The following is a 22,197-nucleotide window of genomic DNA, read 5'->3' as shown; positions in this document are numbered from 1 at the left end:
ATCCTGACCGTATGTAATGTTTAATTCGCGTGACGGGTGTCACGTGGAGCGATTCTGCGTTGTTGCGTTGCTTAGTCCAGTTGAGTTAATTAGTTATTAAATTAGCGCGTGACGATATATATACCCTTCTTCCTATTACGTCATTTTCCACGTCATGACCACTTTCACCCTACCCAGGTCAGAGGGAATGCCGCGAAGGTAAGATCCAACCATGTGAGTGTGTGAGAGAGATGACGCCAATCTAACGCGAATCTGCGTAAATCAAATCATTGCATAACTTAAATCAGTGCTAGGGCATAATTAGACATCGGTATTCCGGCGGACTAATCACGTTACAGATCAGAGTTTATGTTAACAGCAAACAATAGTTCATTGAAATATATTTATACCTTCAGAAAAGATAGAAGGGGTTCGCACAAGGAACAATTATTCACTTTATACTTAAAATCCTAAATGCTAAATTGTAAACGGCAATGTAGCCAAGAAATAGCATGAGTATAGTCAGAGGATTAATTAATCTAACCTTTGTAATTGTCATATTGTCGCAATATGCCATTGAATGAGTGTATGAATGTGAGATCGAGTGAAAGAGGGTAAGATGTACTGTGTATTTATCTGTGCTTTAATGTATGTGTATATTCAGAACCACCGTAGTATTATGTAACGTCATTTCAGGTACTTAAATCAAATCCTCCTAGGTTTATTCTCGGTAACTCCGACTGTAGGCACTTATCCTGACCGTATGTAATGTTTAATTCGCGTGACGGGTGTCACGTGGAGCGATTCTGCGTTGTTGCGTTGCTTAGTCCAGTTGAGTTAATTAGTTATTAAATTAGCGCGTGACGATATATATACCCTTCTTCCTATTACGTCATTTTCCTTAAACATGTCCAAATAAACAATTTTTTGTATTCTTAAATTAATACAACGATCTTTGAATCAAATGCGTCAGCAACATTTTCCCGGCTTCTCAAACACAGGTTGTTAACCTCTATACTGAATGAGTCATTAAGTTCGAAAACCTGAATCAACCTCTGTACCGAAAAACAAACATAATAAATAAAAGAAAACAGTAAAACATTCCCCCTTCCATTATCTATAACTTCTTAACCTCTTATCTATCTCGAACTCCACACACTTTTGGAACCCTGCGAAGAAATAACAATGCCTGATTGTTCACTCAAAAATTAATCCGAGCCGGGAATTTCCGGTCACGTGACTTTCACGTGATTTTGGCGGGAAATTCTTAGAATCGACCCGAATCAGCAATTTCCTATCACGTGATTTTCACGTGATTCACACAGCATTTTCTAAACCTCAACCTCTTATCTATAACCTTTCACCTTTCTCAGACAACACTTAATTCATCATTCAGGTGAGTCAGTAATTTCCTGTCGGAATCAAGCTCGGGAATTACCCGTTACGGGGTCAAAAAACTCTTCAACCAATCAAAACACAAAACACCTATGACGTCATCATCTCCTCATCCAAACAACCAATCAAAACTCTCACCCATATCTCAAACCCCGCCCATTTCTGGCCTCCATCCAAAAATAAACAATGCTTGCTTATTCACTGCCCTTATCATCAATTTATCTTTCATCCATCTTTTCCAATCAATTGATTTATCGGCCTATATCCGGGAACATAACTACTAGAACTATTGGTAGTATGAATTGTAAATAAAGTAAAATGTGTAAAATGTTCTGAATTTTCAAGCTCTTATTTCGCCGAATAAAATACAGCATAATACTTATGGAGCCCGCTGTACATGGTGTTCTTAAAATGAAAACAAATATTGGTAGTATGTATTGTAAATTGAGTAAAATGCGTAAGTTTTTTCTGAATTTTGAAACTTTTATTTCGTCGAATAAAATACAGCATAATACTTATGGAGCCTCCTGTACACGGTGTTCTTAAAATGAAAACAAATATGGGTAGTATGTAATGTAAATTGAGTAAAATGTGTAAGTTTTTCTGAATTTTGAAGCTTTTATTTCGTCGAATAAAATACAGCAAAATACTTATGGAGCCCGCTGTACATGGTGTTCTTAAAATGAAAACAAATATTGGTGGTATGTATTGTAAATAGAGTAAAATGTGTAAGTCGTGTCCAAGTAATAAATAGAGCGGTGTTTACATACAAAAGTAATGTTATTATTATTGCGTTGCACTATACTATGAATATTGTAAGAAATAATGCTGATTTAGAAGCCACTTTTTATTTTGGAGTTCTTATTTCGTCGAATAAAATGTAGCATAATACTGATGGACCCCACTATACATGGTGTTTATAAAATGAAAATAACTATTGGTAGTATGAATTGTAAATAAAGTAAAATGTGTAAAATGTTCTGAATTTTCAAGCTCTTATTTCGCCGAATAAAATACAGCATAATTCTTATGGAGCCCACCCGGTTCTGGAACAACAATGTATAACTGTAATCACGGGTTGCGCGCAATATATAAATCTAACATAATCTGTTTATATTTTCAGATGTCGACACTCCCCCTAGGATTCAGTTTAGTGTATGGCGATATCAAGGAGACGACAGCAGGTCCAACAGAACGAAGGAACTTATGGAGTAAAACACATGCAAGACAGGTTGAAAAACACATCTGCAATTATGTGAATTTTTGCGAAGAAAACGGACTGGCGGAAGAGTTATTGACAAAATTAGAAGATACATGTAAATCTATTGAGTTATCGCTGGACTATTTGGTCAAAATATTTACTTACATTGTTGACAAAACACGAGATGCGCCAGTGTTTGGCGATTTTATAGAAAATGTTCAGAAAGCGCAATATGTACCTTCCCATCTTTCTTTAAGAATATGCTTTGAATTAATGGAGGTGTTTAAAGGTTTGAGAAATTTGAATTTTTGAATTTGAATTTAAAATTTTGGGTGCGTCAGCACTAAGGCTATTTTGCACCCGTCACATTATACGGGGTCCAGCCCCTTACCATTACACATGACAACTCTAACGTTGTATAAATAAAAACCATAAAATATTCTGACTTTCGTTAAAAGCTGAGGCTGTAAAGGGGCACTCAGCACACATAAGGACAAAAGAACAGGACAACACAAACAAAATTATACTGACCATGGGGCCAGTCGCCAGAGCCTCGTTAGTCTGCAGTCCAGGGTGTACTGACGTGGAAGTGAGGTTGACATTTGGGTGTACTACGTGGAAGGTCACCCCTTACACCCCTGGTTTGAGAAATGAGAAGGGTGAAAATAAGAAGACAGGGGAAACAGGGGAAGATATGCAGGAACGAATGATGGAAATGCTGAAGAAAAGGAAACTTAACGAGTAACTAACACATACTAATACACTAATATCTAACACTGACCAATATGTTATATCTATAGAAATGTATGTAGGACATATTGCGGACATTTATGTAAAAGCATCTCGTAACAATTGATTGATTAGATGTGTTAAGCCCACTTTATGCACGGTAAGGCTAATCGGGACTGAACCTACAGTTTAAAGTAGGAGCCGGACCACTTGTGTCTCCATCAGGTATCGAACCCAGGACCCTTACATCTTGTAATAATTCTACAGATGTTCACTATGTTGATAAACGGCCATCTGTATGTAACCATTGTTGTAAAATGAAACCTGTGATGTTTCTGTAGAGGGTATAAATCATAAAATGTAACAAAATATGTAAAATATCTGATAACCTGTGAGTTGAAATAAAACAGCAGTTTGTATATGTAGAAAACGTGTAATGTTTCTATAGAATTTCGGTGTGTTAATAAAAGATTTTGTACAGAACGATGTTGTTTTTGTATATAAATAGTATTGTATTAGAATGCCAAAGACACAGGATAAAAATCCTAAAATTTAATGAAAAAATACCACGAATCTTGAAAGTAACTGTCAATATGAAAAAGTAGCGGATTCGGAACCTCCAGGCGTGGTTGTTACCCTGGTTCCAATCACGGAATTGTCCATGTCTACATACAAACCAGGATTCCGATCCTGTTTTAACTATACTTTATGCAGTGTGGTATTTAAGAAATTTCCTGTGGGGAAATTCTAGTAACAACTTAAGAAGGACGACTTTATGCCATGTAAATTCCCCATGGATAAAATTTATCAAACAGGGGGGTAACAAGTACCCAGAGGGGGAAATCCCCCCATTCTCTACAAATATCACCCTGACTTTATGCACAGTAAGGCTAATCGGGAATGGACCTACACTTTAAAATAGGAGCGGAACCACTTATATCTCCACAGGGTATCGAACCCGGGGTCCTTGATTACACGACGACTACACTACCATTGCGCCATCGGAGAGGTTTGGTTCTGAATGTCTATTTAGCACTTATTCCATCTTTGCAAATCAGTCAAAAGACATAGAATACAGAGTAAAATGCAAAAGGGTACTTACAATACGGAAGAGTTCTCGAGCTTCGTTCATTTCGATGTGGAGATGAAGAGGAGATGAACTGGAAGGAAGAATATATACCCACTTCCATATAGAGTCGCACATCTGGAATCATTTTTGTAACGTACTTTAAAAGTCTGGATATGAGATCACGGCTTTTTTGTGTGAGGCACAACATTTCCTTGATAGTTTTTGCAGGAGTTCCTTGATGATTGTCGCAGGAGTTCCTTGTTCCGTGTCGGCTCAATTTCTTCAACGAGGAACGAGTGATATCTCTTAAATGAATATAAGTAAAATGTGAAATGTCCGACGGATTGAACTGATGTTTGAAATCCGTTTATGCACCGGGGGTAATCGCTACAGAAATATACGACGGCATGGTAGAAAATGTGGAATCCTCTTAGAGGCTGATCGATTGATTGAACTGAAGTTTGTAATCCGCTTTATGCACCAAGGGTGATCGATACAGAAATATACGAGGGCTTGGTATAAGTTGTCCTATGTAGTGATTGAGTGACGGATTGAACTGATGTTTGAAACCTGTTTTATGCACCAAGGATGGACCGTTTTATGCACCGAAGCTGATCGCCGTTTATGCACCGGGGGTAATCGGTACAGAAATATACGACGGTATGGTAGAAAATTTGGAATCCTTTTAGGAGCTGATCGATTGATTGAACTGATGTTTGTAATCCGTTTTATGCACCAAGAGTGATCGATACAGAAATATACGAGGGCTTGGTATAAGTTGTCCTATGTAGTGATTGAGTGACGGATTGAACTGATGTTTGAAACCTGTTTTATGCACCAAGGATGAACCGTTTTATGCACCGAAGCTGATCGATACAGAAATATATGTGGTTATGCACCGAGGGTATTCGGTACAGAAATATACGACGGCATGGTAGAAAATGTGGAATCCTCTTAGGGGCTGATTGATAGATTGAACTGATGTTTGTAATCCGTTTTATGCACCAAGGGTGATCGATACAGAAATATACGTGGGCTTGGTATAAGTTGTCCTATGTAGTGATTGAGTGACGGAATGAACTGATGTTTGAAACCTGTTTTATGCACCAAGGATGAACCGTTTTATGCACCGAAGCTGATCGATTCAGAAATATACGTGGTTATGCACCGAGGGTAATCGGTACAGAAATATACGACGGCATGGTAGAAAATGTTGAATCCTCTTAGGGGCTGATCGATTGATTGAACTGATGTTTGTAATCCGTTTTATGCACCAAGGGTGATCGATACAGAAATATACGAGGGCTTCGTATAAGTTGTCCTATGTAGTGATTGAGTGACGGATTGAACTGATGTTTGAAACCTGTTTTATGCACCAAGGTTGAACCGTTTTATGCACCGAAGCTGATCGATACAGAAATATACGTGGGTATGGTATATTTTTTGAAAATTTAAAATCGCTGTATCTCGTAGACCCCCTTCCGACCACTCTACTAAAAGGTCGCTGTACGTCAAATTAGGGGAGGGGTTAGAGCGATTTTAAAATTTCAATTTTTACTTTTTTTTACTTTCCTTTTACTTTTTTTTTCCTCTCTCTCTTTGAAAACTTAAAATCGCTGTATCTCGGCTCCTAATTGACCTAGGAGGATGGTTGATAGCTTGTTCGAGTCGCAGTGAAGTTCTCTTTCCGGTGAACCAGCTTTCATTGTTCCTACTTTCTTTATTTTCAATCGTAGACCCCCTTCCGACCACTCTACTGAAAGGTCTCGACTTGCAGATTACGAATATATAATCAGATTCGCTGTACGTCAATTAGGAGAGGAGTTTATCACACTCCTGCCCATTATCCGTTCACCAGAAGCGTCATCAAAGTTTATTACGTTGCCGGAACACAGCAGATTTCGATCGATAATGCTTTTCAAGGTCCTTTTCCGAATTTTGTTCGTTTTGCTATGGTATCCCCCGCCAGTTTTCTCGGAGACTGTAAAAAAAATCCGTTCGATTTAGAAGTTTTAATCCATCTCCTTTCCATCTTGTGAAAAAATGGAGAACTCGTACCTTACGAACACTTGCGGGTCACCTTATTCGACGAAATAAGAACTTCAAAATCCTAAAAAACTTACACAATTTGCTCAATTTACAATACATACCACACATATTTGTTTTCATTTAAAGAACACCATGTACAGTGGGCTCCATAAGTATTATGCTGTATTTTATTCAACGAAATAAGAGTTTCAAAATTCAGAAAAAACTTACACATTTTACTCAATTTACAATACATACTACCAATATTTGTTTTCATTTTAAGAACACCATGTACAGTGGGCTCCATAAGTATTATGCTGTATTTTATTCGGCGAAATAAGAGCTACAAAATCCAGAACATTTTACTTTATTTACAATTCATACTACCAATAGTTATTTTCAGTTTAAAAACACCATGTACAGTGGGGTCCATCAGTATTATGCTACATTTTATTCGACGAAATAAGAACTCCAAAATTAAAAGCGGCTTCTAAATCAGCATTATTTCTTACAATATTCATAGTATAGTGCAACGCAATAATAATAACATTACTTTTGTATGTAAACACCGTTCTATTTATTACTTGGACACGACTTACACATTTTACTCTATTTACAATACATACCACACATATTTGTTTTCATTTTAAGAACACCATGTACAGCGGGCTCCATAAGTATTATGCTGTATTTTATTCGGCGAAATAAGAGCTACAAAATTCAGAAAATTTTACACATTTTACTTTATTTACAATTCATACTACCAATAGTTATTTTCATTGTAGAAACACCATGTACAGTGGGGTCCATCAGTATTATGCTACATTTTATTCGACGAAATTAGAACTCCAAAATGAAAAGCGGCTTCTAAATCAGCATTATTTCTTACAATATTCATAGTATAGTGCAACGCAATAATAATAACATTACTTTTGTATGTAAACACGGCTCTATTTATTACTTGGACACGACTTACACATTTTACTCTATTTACAATACATACTACCAATATTTGTATTCATTTTAAGAACACCATGTACGCTAAAAGGACCACACCCAATTCCTGGAATAACACTTCCTCCCCAGAATGACTCGTCAACCTAAAAGATGTTCGGACATGTTTCAGACCAATCCCCTGACACCACCCTGACGACCCGGACCAGGCTCACATGGATGCCGATCCTAATTGAACACTGTAGGTTTTATCCCATTGCTATTATTATACAACCTGATTTCTACCATGGCCTCGTATATTTTTGTCCCGATCAGCCTAATTGCATAAAGTGAATTCTGTCCCGATTAACCTATCCGTGCATAAAGCGAAATCCACTTCGATACATTCTGCTCGCGAATAACCTCAGTGTATAAAGTTGATTCTGTCCTGATTAACCTATCTGTGCATAAAGCGGACTTTAAACATCTGTTCAATCCGCATAGATACATTCTGCTCCCGATTAACCATACATCCTACTTCCGATTAGCCTCAGTGCATAAATTAATTCACTCTCTTTATTTACTGTACAAAATACACACATTCACACATCGAACACTCCATATTTACGGCATGCAGTTTCCAGTTCGGTGGAGCGAATTATTTTGTCTATCACATCATCTACTTTTCTATTATGTTCGCGCCATGAATCACTCCACCGGTACATACCAGGGAAGCGATTTTCTTCCAGAAAACCCAACTCGTCGTTAAGCATGGGGCTAAAATTAGACCGATGCTTTTATTTTCACAGCCTCTGAACTACACTTATTTTTGTGTAACCTTTTTTGGCATCTGCAGAAATTAAAGAACGAACGTTATCATAAATTGCAACCCAAAATGGAGGCTTTTGTATATTGTATCAAGAAAAATATGGTTTCAGAAAAAAAGAAGTGCCCAATTTAGTGAACTATTTTTTTGAGTGACGGATTGAACTGATGTTTGAAACCTGTTTTATGCACCAAGGATGAACTGTTTTATGCACCGAAGCTGATCGATACAGAAATATACGTGGTTATGCACCGAGGGTAATCGGTACAGAAATATACGACGGCATGGTAGAAAATGTGGAATCCTCTTAGGGGCTGATCGATTGATTGAACTGATGTTTGTAATCCGTTTTATGCACCAAGGGTGATCGATATCCTAATTGAACACTGTAGGCCCTATCCCATTGCTATTATTATACAACCTCATTTCTACCATGGCCTCGTATATTTCTGTCCCGATCAGCCTAATTGCATAAAGTTAATTCTGTCCCGATTAACCTATCCGTGCATAAAGCGGAATCCACTTCGATACATTCTGCTCGCGAATAACCTCAGTGTATAAAGTTGATTTTGTCCTGATTAACCTATCTGTGCATAAAGCGGACTTTAAACATCTGTTCAATCCGCATAGATACATTCTGCTCCCGATTAACCATACATCCTACTTCCGATTAGCCTCAGTGCATAAAGTTAATTCACTCTCTTTATTTACTATACAAAATACACACATTCACACGTCGAACACTCCATATTTACGGTATGCAGTTTTCAGTTCGGTGGAGCGAATTATTTTGTCTATCACATCATCTACTTTTCTATTATGTTCGCGCCATGAATCACTACACCGGTACATACCAGGGAAGCGATTTTCTTCCAGAAAATCCAACTCGTCGTTAAGCATGGGGCTAAAATTAGCAAAGTCTGTTATCTCCTTCATTCTGCACCCATACGTGGCATGAGTGTAATCGCCCACCACTATCTGCACAGCAGTTTTCAATATTTTATTCAATGCTGCCAAGGGAATAATATCGTGCAGGGGAACCATGGATAAAATCCGCAAACAGATTTCCGCTGGCACCTTCTCCATTCTTTCGGCTGCAAGTGTTCAATTTTCTGATGCCTGTGTATCTGTAGCAGGATGTGACAAGGAACATAGTGTGAACTAGTGATGGGTCGTTCGTGAACGAGTCGTTCAAAAGTAACGACTCTCTCTTGTGAGCGGTGAACGACTCGTTCACCAGAATTGAACGACACGTTCAAAGAGTCGTATGTGTGCCACGACTCCTCCGCCCGCCAAGCAACTATTATTCCCTCTCGTTTCCACGAATTTTGCGAGGAAGGCGCATGCGCAAGTGTATACTCGCCTGGCGGCCGGAATTTTTGAAAGAAAGCAAGTCGATTCTGAGGGTAGCAAATGGGGACTGGAGAGGAGAGTTCCTTTTCCCTTACCTAGAACTTGAGAGCATCTGGGAAGGCGGGTGGAAAGTGGGTGCGCAGTAGCAAGGAAAGGCAGCGTTGCCAACCCTAGCTATAAGTACTGAAACCATCCGTAAAATGTAACCACCACAACTAGGGACAGCATTCCAAGCATTATGTACCTATCCCCTTGCAACTCATTCCAAACAAATAAATAGTGCAAATTCAAAGTCTACATTGTCGGTGAGGCAAGGGACAGCTGTTTGTATCGAAATAGGAAAAGGTGTGGGTAATTGGGACGGAAAGTAAAACGCGTGAAAACCTGCAGAGATAATTGCAGAGAACGTTTTGCCTTTTATCTGGTCCGTGAGGCAAACACGATATCTAAAGGGCCTCCCCCATGGCGGAGTGGTAGCGTCGTTGCTTTGCAATCAAGTGGTCCCGGGTTCGATACCCGGTTGAGGTTCATGACACAGAGGTTCGGAACCCACTTTAAACTGTAGGTCCAGTCCCGATTAACCTTACTGTGCATAAAGTGGACTGAAAACATAAAATAAAAAAAATAAAAAAATTAAAGTTGATACTGAATAGATTGGGTTCAAGCCACCACGATCTTATGCAATGTTTTATAACGGCAACCATCATGTCATACATTTCTGTTTGAGTTATTGTTGTACGTATTATTATATATGTAAAATTACTATATCAATACGGGTAACAATAACAATGTATCTGTATTATATTAGTGTTATTGCCATACCTATTGCCATAGTCATCCATACGCGTAATAAGAACGCTAACCAAAGAAATCGTTCCCAGTAATTCTGTAATGTATTGAATTAAAAATGGAAAGTACAACCGTACAACGAAGAACTGGAAAGTTACAGCACTTATTAGAAAAGAATATACGTGTAACAGTCCAAGAATTCATTTTGATCTAAATATTTTCTGGTAAACAGAACCATAACAGCGAAATAAGTGTTTGGTGTTATTATTCCTTATTTTGTTATTATTATTACAAACGCAAATAATAAAATGTCTGATAAGCGTGAAATTCTACTACCCTTTCCAGTAGCCTACAGAATAAATTCAGTGAGCAGCGAGGCTGGCAACGCTGACTTGGAGCCAGTAAGGTCGAATCTGCAACTGTCTTTCCGCGCGCGGACTTTTGAACGCTGTGATTTACTGTTTTGGTTGTGGCTATTGGAGTAGCAATATTTGGCATATCTGTGTGCACAATGGAAGTTGAGAATAGGAAGCGTTGTGTTTTACACAAGCAAGCACGTAAGATCGTGTACAACGTGTACAATTACTTTAAAATCGAGGTCGAGCAGAAAACGATTGTGGAGGGCGAAGCTGAGTGCCATGTTGCCAGACCTCAAGAAAGGACTGCCGCGGCGTGCGGGGTAAGTTTGCGTTCAGTGCAGAGAATTGTGAGCGAGGGGAAAAAATCTGTTCTTGCAAGTGGGACTGCTGTATTTCGATCCCCAGGCAAAAATCCTCGCCGCGAAAAGCCTGTTACCGATATTGATGATTTCGATAAGAGCATATTACGCAGGGAAGTTTTGAACATGTACAGAAATGGTGAATTTCCTACATCATTGAAACTCGCAAAGAAAATGAAGGCGCAATGTAAATTTGTTGGAAGCCGATGGTCTATGCTGCGTATTCTAAAGAGCATGGGGTTTAAATATAGAAAATGCAATGATGGACGGAAGATGTTAATGGAAAGGACGGACATCGTAGCTGCGAGAGCTGCATTCTTGCGAAAGATGCATTGCATCAAACAAGAAGGAAGATCACCTATTTTCTACCTCGATGAAACGTGCGTTAACCAGAACCACACACGAAAACGATGGTACGGGTGGCCTAAAAGTTCCTGTAGGAATTGTAGTATCTATGGAGACAATGACGCTTCGATTTGTTCGCTTAATGTCAAACGAAATTTCTTTTTTTTTTTTAATTTTGGCTCAAAGATCTTGTTCATCGTTTCATTGCGGTGCGTGCGAAATACATCGCATATCCACGCGGCCGCGGATGTGGCAACGCTCTGCGCAAAGGTAGCAGACGACCGCCTTCCCAGTTGCTCTCTAGTCTTGAAGCTGGCTGAAACGTGCCGTCTACGATGAGAGGGGAAGGAGTCGACTCTTTGAACGAAGGAAAGAGTCGACTCGCGAGTGTTGTTTGCAGAGAGAGAGAGCGCGCAACTCCAGGCCATGACGGGCAACGAAGAACAACCAACAAATTTGTCCTGTAGTTTCAAATTCGGCTAAACCATTGCGTTTCTTCGCCGGAAGTCAAGCCCCTGGAAGCCTATACCCAGTTATGATGTCCAGACAAAATTAGAGCTAAAACTACAAGAAATTAAATGTTAGTAAAAAATATTAGGGGAGTCTTGTGAAAATTTTCGGAAGGTGTTAGGCAGAGACCTCTTGATTACAATATTCCGATTAGCCTATTTTGAGTTGTTATTGTTTAAGTCCACTTTATGTGCAGATAGGATAGTCGGGACTGGACCTACAGTTTAAAGTGGGATCCGAACCTCCACTTTGTATTGAACACGGTACCCCTTGTTTACCGGTGACGTTATCACTACGCCATCGGGGAGACCCGATTAGCCTATTGGAGCATAAAAGTGGACTTATAACAATTTTTGCCACGCAAACCATTTTAATACATGACAGCGTTAACCACTATGCTATTAGGGTGAATCAGAAAATAATTGTTGAAGTGACACTCAATTCCGGGATTTCTCTTAGCGCACTGTTCTAACCACTCCTCCACAGAGGCGACTGAAATTGTGGGAAGTGAATCAGTTTCACAAGTAGCAGGACATTACAAAATCGCAATGAAAACAGGGCCAACCCTTCCAAAGTTGGTGAGATGATGAGAGACACTCTGTGTAAAATCTACTGTCCGAGAATCTCGTCTCATTGGAGTAACGATACCGATTTATGCTTTAGAAATCGATGAGCGAACAGGACCAGACAGGTGTTTTTAACTTGAAATCAAATCGGGAAAAAGATATGCATTCTCAGTCACGAGTTGAAACGATGTGCCAAGTCATCTCGTCTCACCACGATACCCGATCGAGTTGCTCTTCCACTTCGTGCACATGTAAACCTTTTAATTTACACATTCAATTTATTTATCCAAGAAAACAAATCTGTTAACATGAGAATGAACAGAAGAAATAAGGTACTAGTTATTTTTCCATTAAGGAACAAACATTTTTCAAAATGCTATAATTTCTTATAAATTAGCATGCAGTAATTATGTTTTATAATTTATTAATTCAATTTTAATATTTTAACTGCCTAATACGATTTGTTGTATTTTATGCATCTTTTATACCTAATTACTTAGTGTTGACAGCGAGGATGAATGAATTTTACGTACAGATAGGCTAATCGGGACTGGATCTACAGTTTAAAGTGGGATCCACCAGGTATCGTTACAAGACAACGACGGAGGATTAGAGTAATTGACAGGAGGTTAAATACAGATTACCACTCATCTCTGGGCAGGGGTTCGAACCCGGAACTTTCGGTGTCAATAGGCTTACTTTGAGGAGGGCGACACCACTTATCTGTCACTCCAAGATTATTTCAAGCTGGCCAACATAAAAACCAAGAAACAAAGAACATGCACCATGGAGTTTGTTTTATTTATGTTATTCAGCCACCCTTTCATTCCTTGTTAAATCCTGGTAAGGAAATCGCTTCCTGTCTCGGATTCGATCCTCGGTGGAGGCACCTTGCCCAGTGATTTAGACACCAGTTTAAAATGTAGCTTCAATCCCGATTAGACTATCTAAGCATAAAGTGAACTTTAAACATTGTCTGACAAAATCGTTTTCATAGGACGTGAAATATTTCATTAACATTAACGTGTAAATATTCTAGGTACTAATGAAAACAGCATTAAAGAATAAATATAGAAGTTTAATCATAAATTTGATCGTACATGATACTGCAAAAAAGCTTTTATTGAATGACTGCAGAATTAGGAACAACTACGTAAGATGGACGTGGGTCATGTTCACGAGTGATATAAACAGCTGTTGGCCATCTGCGGTGAGCCTACGTGTTAAGGCTCGGCTGGAACTTTGGCACCCGAATGGGCGAATTTTTTAAAAAAATACTCTCCATTTGAAAAACTGCTGTGATATTCCAAAATATGAAAAATTACATCAACTTAGAATTGCTTCTAGAGCATTGACGTGAATTTTCGTGTAGTTTGCTTTCACTGTTATCTATATATAATCAATAGTTTCGTGATTACGTAAGTCTATTAACCTATTGATAATATATAGATAACAGTGAAAGCAAACTACACGAAAATTCACGTCAATGCTCTAGAAGTAATTCTAAGCTGATGTAATTTTTCATATTTTGGAATATCACAGCAGTTTTTCAAATGGAGAGGATTTTTTTTAAAAAATTCGCCCATTCGGGTGCCAAAGGTCCAGCCGAGCCTTAAGGTGTTTTACTAGTAGAAAGCAACATTAAAAAAAAATACATACGTATAATTTGGCCCGCTTTATAGAAATTCGATCATGCATTATGATATTGGCAGAAACTTATATTGAATGACTGTGGAACAACAAACAGCTATCTGGGATGGACATGGATAATGTTCAAGAGCGATATAAATTTCTTAAACACAGCTGTTAGCCATCCGCGGAGAGCGAGCGGGTGGATCCCACTTTAAACTGTAGATCCAGTCTGCTGGCGAGACTGCCGCCGCCGCGCCTTGTGTAAGAGAACTCGCGACTCGTGAACGAACGATGAGTGAGGAGAAGAATCGCTAAGGCGAGCGAGTCGTTAAGGTGCTCCACGACTCTTTGAGCCGTCTCGAGAGTCGTGAACGAACGACGGGAGAAGAATCGTGGCGCTGTGCTGTGACTCTTCGAGCTGCCAGGAGAGTCGTAAACGAATGATGGGGAAAGAGTCGTGGGACTGTGCTGTGACTCTTCGTGCTGTTTAAAGAGTCGGCAAGCATGTGTCGCAGCGCAGATCTGGAGTGCATTTTGTTGACTCGCTTTCTCACATTTGTTGCGATATTAAAACCAGTGATCGAATGCAAAAAAGGAAGAATATGTAAATGCACGTTATTACTAACAAACGTTTGATATAATTATATAGCATTTCTGTGCATGCTATCATACTGCATAATTTGCATTATCCGCAGCATGAAATGCAAACTGAAACAAGATACAAATATAGAAAATCTCACTCATGAGGCAGTATGTGCAATAAATTTTGTTTGTGTATGTGTGTTTACTGTTTACACATATATGTATATCCACACACATACACAGACTCGAATTTGTATTTTTATTATTCTATGCCGCTTTTCTTCAAATTTTAAGTAATCGCGACGATGAGTATTATCCGTGATGATATAGATGAAGAGACACTCGTAAAGAATATCCTTGCCCAGACCGGGACTAGAAAGTAAATAAGAATTGGGAGCACATACGTAATGCAATAGAATCAGCAGCTAAAGAAAGTATTGGATACCATAAACCGAGAAAAAGTAAGCCATGGTTTGATAATGAATGTCATAATCTAATAGAAATAAGAAATCAAACTAGACTTAGGTGGTTAAATAACTCTGATGATACAAATCTAAACAATTATAATAGAATAAAGCGAGAAGTTAACCGCACGTTTAGAAGTAAAAAAAGAGATTACTTGAAAATCAAAATTAACGAAATTGAAACAAACAGCAAAAATAAAAATATCAGAGATTTATATAAAGGCGTAAATGAGTTTAGAAAGGGGTGGCAACCTAAAGTAAACTTGATAAAAGATAAAGACGGTGATTTTCTAGCTGACTCAAGCGATATTCTAAATAGATGGAAGAACTACTTTAATGACCTTTTAAATGTTCATGTAGGAGATAAATCAGAAGTAAATGAAGTCCACACAGCAGAACCTTTAGTTCCAGAACCTAACTTGACTGAAGTTCAAGATGCTATTAAAAGGCTAAAGAATAACAAAGCACCTGGCATTGATTTAATACCAGCTGAGTTAATTAAATATGGTGGAAATTCATTAATATGTCAAATTCATAAATTAACTTGTTTAATATGGAATAAAGAAGAAATCCCTCAACAGTGGAAAGAATCCATAATTGTTCCTGTGTTTAAAAAAAGTGATAAAATGAACTGCAATAATTACCGTGGAATTTCTCTACTCTCAACAACATATAAAATATTATCTAACATTTATTTAACAAGACTAACCCCATATGCTAATGAAATTATAGGTGATTATCAATGTGGATTTAAAAGTAACAGATCAACTACAGATCAAATTTTTCACATCAGACAGACACTTGAAAAAAGTGGGAATATAATCAAAATGTCCATCAGCTATTCATTGATTTCAAAAAAGCATATGATTCGGTCAAAAGAGATAAATTATATAATATATTAGTAGAGTTTGGAATACCTAAGAATGTTGTTAATATGATAAAAATATGCACCAGTGAAACAGAAAGTAAAATTCGTGTGGGTATTAATATGTCTGACAAATTTACAATTCATGATGGGTTAAAACAAGGAGATGCATTATCTCCATTGCTCTTTAATTTTGCCTTAGAATATGCTGTAAGGAAGGTAAAAGAAACTAAAGAAGGACTAAAATTAAATGGTGTGACTCAGTTGTTAGCATATGCAGATGATGTAGACTTACTGGGGGATGATGTGAATACAATTAAGAATAATGCTAAAATATTTTTCAAAACTGCTAAAGAGATAGGTTTGGAAGTTAACAAAGAGAAAACTAAATATATGCTTACAGGCCGAAACCAAGTGTTAGGTAATAATAAAAATCTAATTATTGATAACAACTCGTTTGAACCAGTTTACAAATTCAAATACTTAGGAGTAATATTAACAAATGAAAATTATATTAAAGAGGAAATAAAAAGTAGGCTTAATTCAGGAAAGGCATGTTACTTCTCTCTTCATAAACTTTTGTCTTCTCGTTTAATATCTAAGAAACTAAAAGTTAAAATATACAAAACAGTAATTTTGCCTGTAGTATTATATGGATGTGAAACTTGGTCACTTACATTGAAAGAGGAACATAAATTGAGAGTATTTGAATGTAAGACCCTTAGGAAAATTTTTGGACCTAAAAGGGATGAGGAGACAGGTGAGTAGAGAAGGTTACATAATTTAGAACTACATAATTTGTATTCATGTCCAGATATTATTAGAATAATTAAATCAAGAAGACTTAGGTGGGCAGGCCATGTGACACGAATGGGAGAGAAAAGAGGAGTTTATAGGATTCTTGTTGGGAAACCTGATGGTAAGAGACCTGTAGGAAGGCCAAGACGAAGATGGAGGGACAACGTTGAGATGGACCTAAGGGAAATCGGTAGGGATGGAAAAGAGTATATAGAACTTGCTCAAGATAGGGAAAGATGGAAGGCCTGTGTTGCTGCAGCCATGAACCTTCGGGTTTAAGAAGGCTAGGGAGTTAGTTAGTTAGTTAGACCGGGACTAGAACCCGGGAACTTCTATGGCAAGATCAAATGTCGATTAATTCAGAATCTTGGCCATCTAGTCGGCTACACGCACACACACATACACAAAAATGCAATACAATTTATTAATCTTGATGGACAGAGGCTGATACGTTCCGTTGTGTTCGTTTATTTAAATACAATAATCTGCTTCAACACCTCCTACCCCCCTTCCCCCTCTTCAGGCATGTGTTTCGAAAAAAAAGAAGCTTGTCGACTCTTTTGAACGACTCATTTGAACGACTCTTCTCAGTGAGCGAGCGCTCATGAGTCGACTCACACAAATGAACGGCTTGAACCCATCACTAGTGTGAACCAACTTATCTTTTTATGGAGACTCTGACAGGAAGTTTTTGCTATCTCAGGCATGCAGACCCAACAAGGAAGTTGCATCCGTTCCGTTAATGACTCAATCCTACACGTATCTAATATGTGCATATTTTCCGACCATCACTGCAGAGTTTTTATTCTTCTGTAATGGCTTTATCAGTACAGTGCAAAGATGGAGGGAAAGAATTTGTTAAGTATAGTGCAACGCAATAATAATAACATTACTTTTGTATGTAAACACCGCTCTATTTATTACTTTACTTGGACACGACTTACACATTTTACTCTATTTACAATACATACTACCAATATTTGTTTTCATTTTAAGAACACCATGTACAGCGGGCTCCATAAGTATTTTGCTGTATTTTATTCGACGAAATAAGAACTTCAAAATTCTGAAAAACTTACACATTTTGCTCAATTTACAATACATACTACAAATATTTGTTTTCATTTTAAAAACATCATGTACAGTGCGCTCCATAAGTTTTATGCTGTATTTTATTCGGCGTAATAAGAGTTTCAAAATTCAGAAAAACTTACACATTTTACTCAATTTACAATACATACTACCAACATTTGTTTTTATTTTAAGAACACCATTTACAGCCGGCTCCATAAGTATTATACTGTATTTTATTTAGCGAAATCCCGTCATACAACAAGAAACACTTTTCTTGTTTCGGCCGCTGTTTGTAGCATTTCCAGGAAGGTAATGGTGCTGTAGGTAGACTAATATACATAAATGAGACACTCAATTACATCGAACTTTTGTATTCGTCGCAAAATATACATTATTTGCAGCCAACCTGCAATACATCTCTTACATAGCGTCGCTTCTCTCTTCACAGACTATTCACTCTCTCACTTTCAGTAGGCACTAGTGTCCAGAGAATAACATGGCGGCCATATTGGCTCCAAAAGCACAAGGTACGGAACAAAAGAGCTTCAAAATTCAGAACATTTTACACATTTTACTTTATTTACAATTCATACTACCAATAGTTATTTTCATTTTTAAAACACCATGTACAGGGGGCCATCAGTATTATGCTGCATTTTATTCGACTAAATAAGAACTTCAAAATTAAAAGCGGCTTCTAAATCAGCATTATTTCTTACAATATTCATAGTATAGTGCAACGCAATAATAATAACATTACTTTCGTATGTAAACACCGCTCTATTTATTACTTGGACAAGACTTACACATTTTACTCTATTTACAATACATACCACCAATATTTGTTTTCATTTTAAGAACACCATGTACAGTGGGCTCCATAAGTATTTTGCTGTATTTTATTCGACGAAATAAGAGCTTCAAAATTCAGAAAAACTTACACATTTTACTCAATTTACAATACATACTACCCATATTTGTTCTCATTTTAAGAACACCATGTACAGTGGGCTCCATAAGTATTATGCTGTATTTTATTCGACGAAATAAGAGTTTCAAAATTCAGAAAAGACTTACACATTTTACTCAATTTACAACACATACTACCAATATTTGTTTTCATTTTAACAACACCATGTACAGCGGACTCCATAAGTATTATGCTGTATTTTATTAGGCGAAATAAGAACTTGAAAATTCAGAACATTTTACACATTTTACTTTATTTACAATTCATACTACCAATAGTTATTTTCATTTTAAAAGCACCATGTACAGTGGGGTCCATCAGTATTATGCTACATTTTATTCGACGAAATAAGAACTCCAAAATTAAAAGCGGCTTCTAAATCAGCATTATTTCTTACAATATTCATAGTATAGTGCAACGCAATAATTATAACATTACTTTTGTATGTAAACACCGCTCTATTTATTACTTGGACACGACTTACACATTTTACTCTATTTACAATACATACTATCAATATTATGCTCCATTTTATTCGACCAAATAAGAACTCCAAAATTAAAAGTGGCTTCTAAACCAGCATCATTCTAAATCCCCTATAAGGCTGGGGATTCGACGTGCTGACCCCACGTCACCCTATTACCGGTTGATAAACTCCACACCTCTAGGGTAGGATTGTGGGAGGGAGACTTGCAGTCGGTAGATAGGCCTAGGGCTATCGAGTCACGGGTTATTATTATTATTAGAGGCTAATCGGGACCACAGCTAAAACTTCTAGTGGTATCCGAACCACTTCACGAAATGTTACCTCCACAGGGGATCGAAACCGGGACACCTCGATATCAAAATAACCGTTTTATCGCTAGACTATCTGGGCTGGGAGAGCAATTTTAATATTTCGAATTCTTAGCATTTCAAAATTAGGTGCTTGTGTACTCTTTGATTCCTTAACATCGTATTTCTCCCTCTCGAATATTTGCAGCGAAAAGAATAGATATAACGATGAAACCAATGAGGGAGCATCGCTAACACTCATGGAATTGTCAAAACTCGAATGAGGAACTAACGAACAGAAAATGAATACTCTATAACGTTCTTTAGATTTTTAACGTCGTCATAAATATTATATTTTTATGCTTGTCAGACCTACTTCGAAATATACTGATACGATGTATAGAGGCTAATAATGCCGCAGTGGAAGTTTTATAATGGAAAATGTAAACTCCTACTTTTTAAGTTTTCGGTCCGCAGGTTGTTGCCCCAAAGATGTTTTTCCCTGATTGTACGTATTATCTGTTTGACAATAAATAACATCATTATAATGTATAATGCATATGTTTAACACACACGCATATATAATTATATTTTACATTGCAAAGGTTATGTGCAAATGTAACTGTTGATCAGTGTGTGATTGGGTTCCAAAACTAAAGGGGCAAGGTGCAAAAAGGGGAGGGCAACTGTTCCCCTAATCGCCGCCACTGCTGTTGATACATAATCAAAATGAAAGTTCACGAAAACAAATGGAAGAGGAAAAAACTCTTTTTGTAAGAACTGTGACGACTCATTGCGAAGGCAATTATTTAGCCTACTCTAGGTCTATTGCGAAAATTGTTTTTCAAATAATTGTTTCATTAAAAATAGCTCAACATTGTTTGTGATAATATAGTATATTACAATTATAAGACAGCCTATTGCATTTGCTTTTGTGATGCAAAAATAAAAATAATAAACAATGGGTAAAAAAAATAAGTATATTCTTCCAACTGTAATTTTTTTTCTTTAGTTTGAAACATTTATTTTACATATTATGCTGTTCATTACATAACATTTTTGTAATCTGTAATTTTAAAGGCAGTGTATTGTTTGTAATAAAATATTCCAAACCATATCAAGGGTAGAACTACAAATATTGTCAACTGACCTCGAACATATGGTCAACTCACTCCACATACGAGATGAATTTACATTACTGACACTCTTCGAAAATAAAGACAAACTCTTACAAGTTTTAGAAGTATGGTGAATTTTTAATTCATAGTGATTGAAGAAACTAGAGGTATTGTTTGTTCATAGCATGTCGTCAATAGTAGATCTTATTTTTTAAGAACTTCAAAAACAGAAGGGTGCCTTAGAAAAATTGTTAAATGTTTCATATTTCGCCACGACAGATAAATGGAAATAATGGCGATACACTTGAAATCAAGGAGATTATTGTTAGGAAAAAGTCGAAGTCTTACTTTCAAGTAACTTTCGAGAATTATATGGCACGTTTGTTATTCTGATTTAACGATACACGTGTTGCAGAAAACACATGCTGCACTCATGGCCGTCCGGAAGGGGGGAGGGGCAAGGGGGGCCGTGTCCCCTTCCTGGAAAATGAAAGTCAACAAAAAATTTCTATTTTTCACATATAATTTCATTTCAGCCACAGTAATATGTGTTAATTATTGCATGAATATGATAAATTCAAATTTAAACAATATTTTTTGAGGGAACAACACTATTATTGGGGAAAATGTGCTTTGTTTGCCATACCCCCTGGAAAAAACTACCTTCCTTTCCCCTCCCTGGAAAAACACTGTAGACGACCATGGCTGCACTCCATATTTTAAAAATGATAATAAAAATTTACATAAGAGATCTTGAAATATTATATATATATATATATATATATATATATATATATATATATATATATATATAGGAGAAAATGGGGTAGCCCCGGACATGTTCACATAGTGATGTGCTTCTTGGTAAGAAGATGCAAAATTGTTTTAAAACAAGCCTGAAATATTTATTTGGAATGTGATCTTTATTGACAAAGCAAAGTTATCGATAGAAATGCAACACGAAGTACATAAACAAATGACAATACAGATCTCTACATTTTACATATTTTCACATATTGGCGGGTACCACCGGACACTTAAGATAATTGAAAGAAAATCATATTCTACACTTGGAAGGAACAATAAGAACACCTACCCAGGAAGTTTACAGTGATCACATGTGTAATGGATATCAATTGATTCGATATCGGTGCAGTTGTCATGGGCCCAGCCATCGCAGGATTGACACTGAATCCAGCCTTCATTGAACGTTTCACCGCAAATGATGCATTCAGTTGTGCTATCCTGTTCGTCTGGTCGTATGTCCTCTTTGTTATTGTCACAAGCAAGCTGATCGTGGCCCATTAGCTTCTTGCGACCTTTCTTTGCTGATACATGTGTTGAGGTCACTTTTCTTTCAAGTTGCTTCTTATATGCTGAAGATGTTAGTATCTCACTCACTGCAGTTCTTCTTGTTCGTGACGCTAAACGTCTCTTACGATTTTCTGGTAATGGTGATAACTTTTCAATAATTGAGAG

At 37.2% G+C, this 22,197-nt stretch overlaps 1 protein-coding gene across 2 annotated transcripts in view; it reads right to left on the bottom strand.

Moving 5' to 3' along the window:
* LOC145988856 (uncharacterized) overlaps positions 1 to 22,197 on the bottom strand; it is an 81,127-nt gene that overhangs the window by 41,691 nt on the left and 17,239 nt on the right. The window contains exon 1 of one of the 2 annotated variants that reach the window (XM_083124098.1): positions 4,407 to 4,440. The exons of the other annotated variant lie outside the window; for it this stretch is intronic. The gene's annotated coding sequence lies outside the window, so the exon portion shown is untranslated. Of the gene's footprint in view, positions 1 to 4,406; positions 4,441 to 22,197 lie in introns of those variants that run through there. 2 annotated transcript variants of the gene reach the window in all.

This window comes from Lepisma saccharinum, chromosome 6 (genome assembly GCF_977018435.1).
Source record: "Lepisma saccharinum chromosome 6, izLepSacc3.1, whole genome shotgun sequence".
NCBI lineage: Eukaryota > Metazoa > Arthropoda > Insecta > Zygentoma > Lepismatidae > Lepisma > Lepisma saccharinum.
Note: the sequence above shows the minus strand (reverse complement) of the source record. Positions and strands in the feature narration are given on the sequence as shown.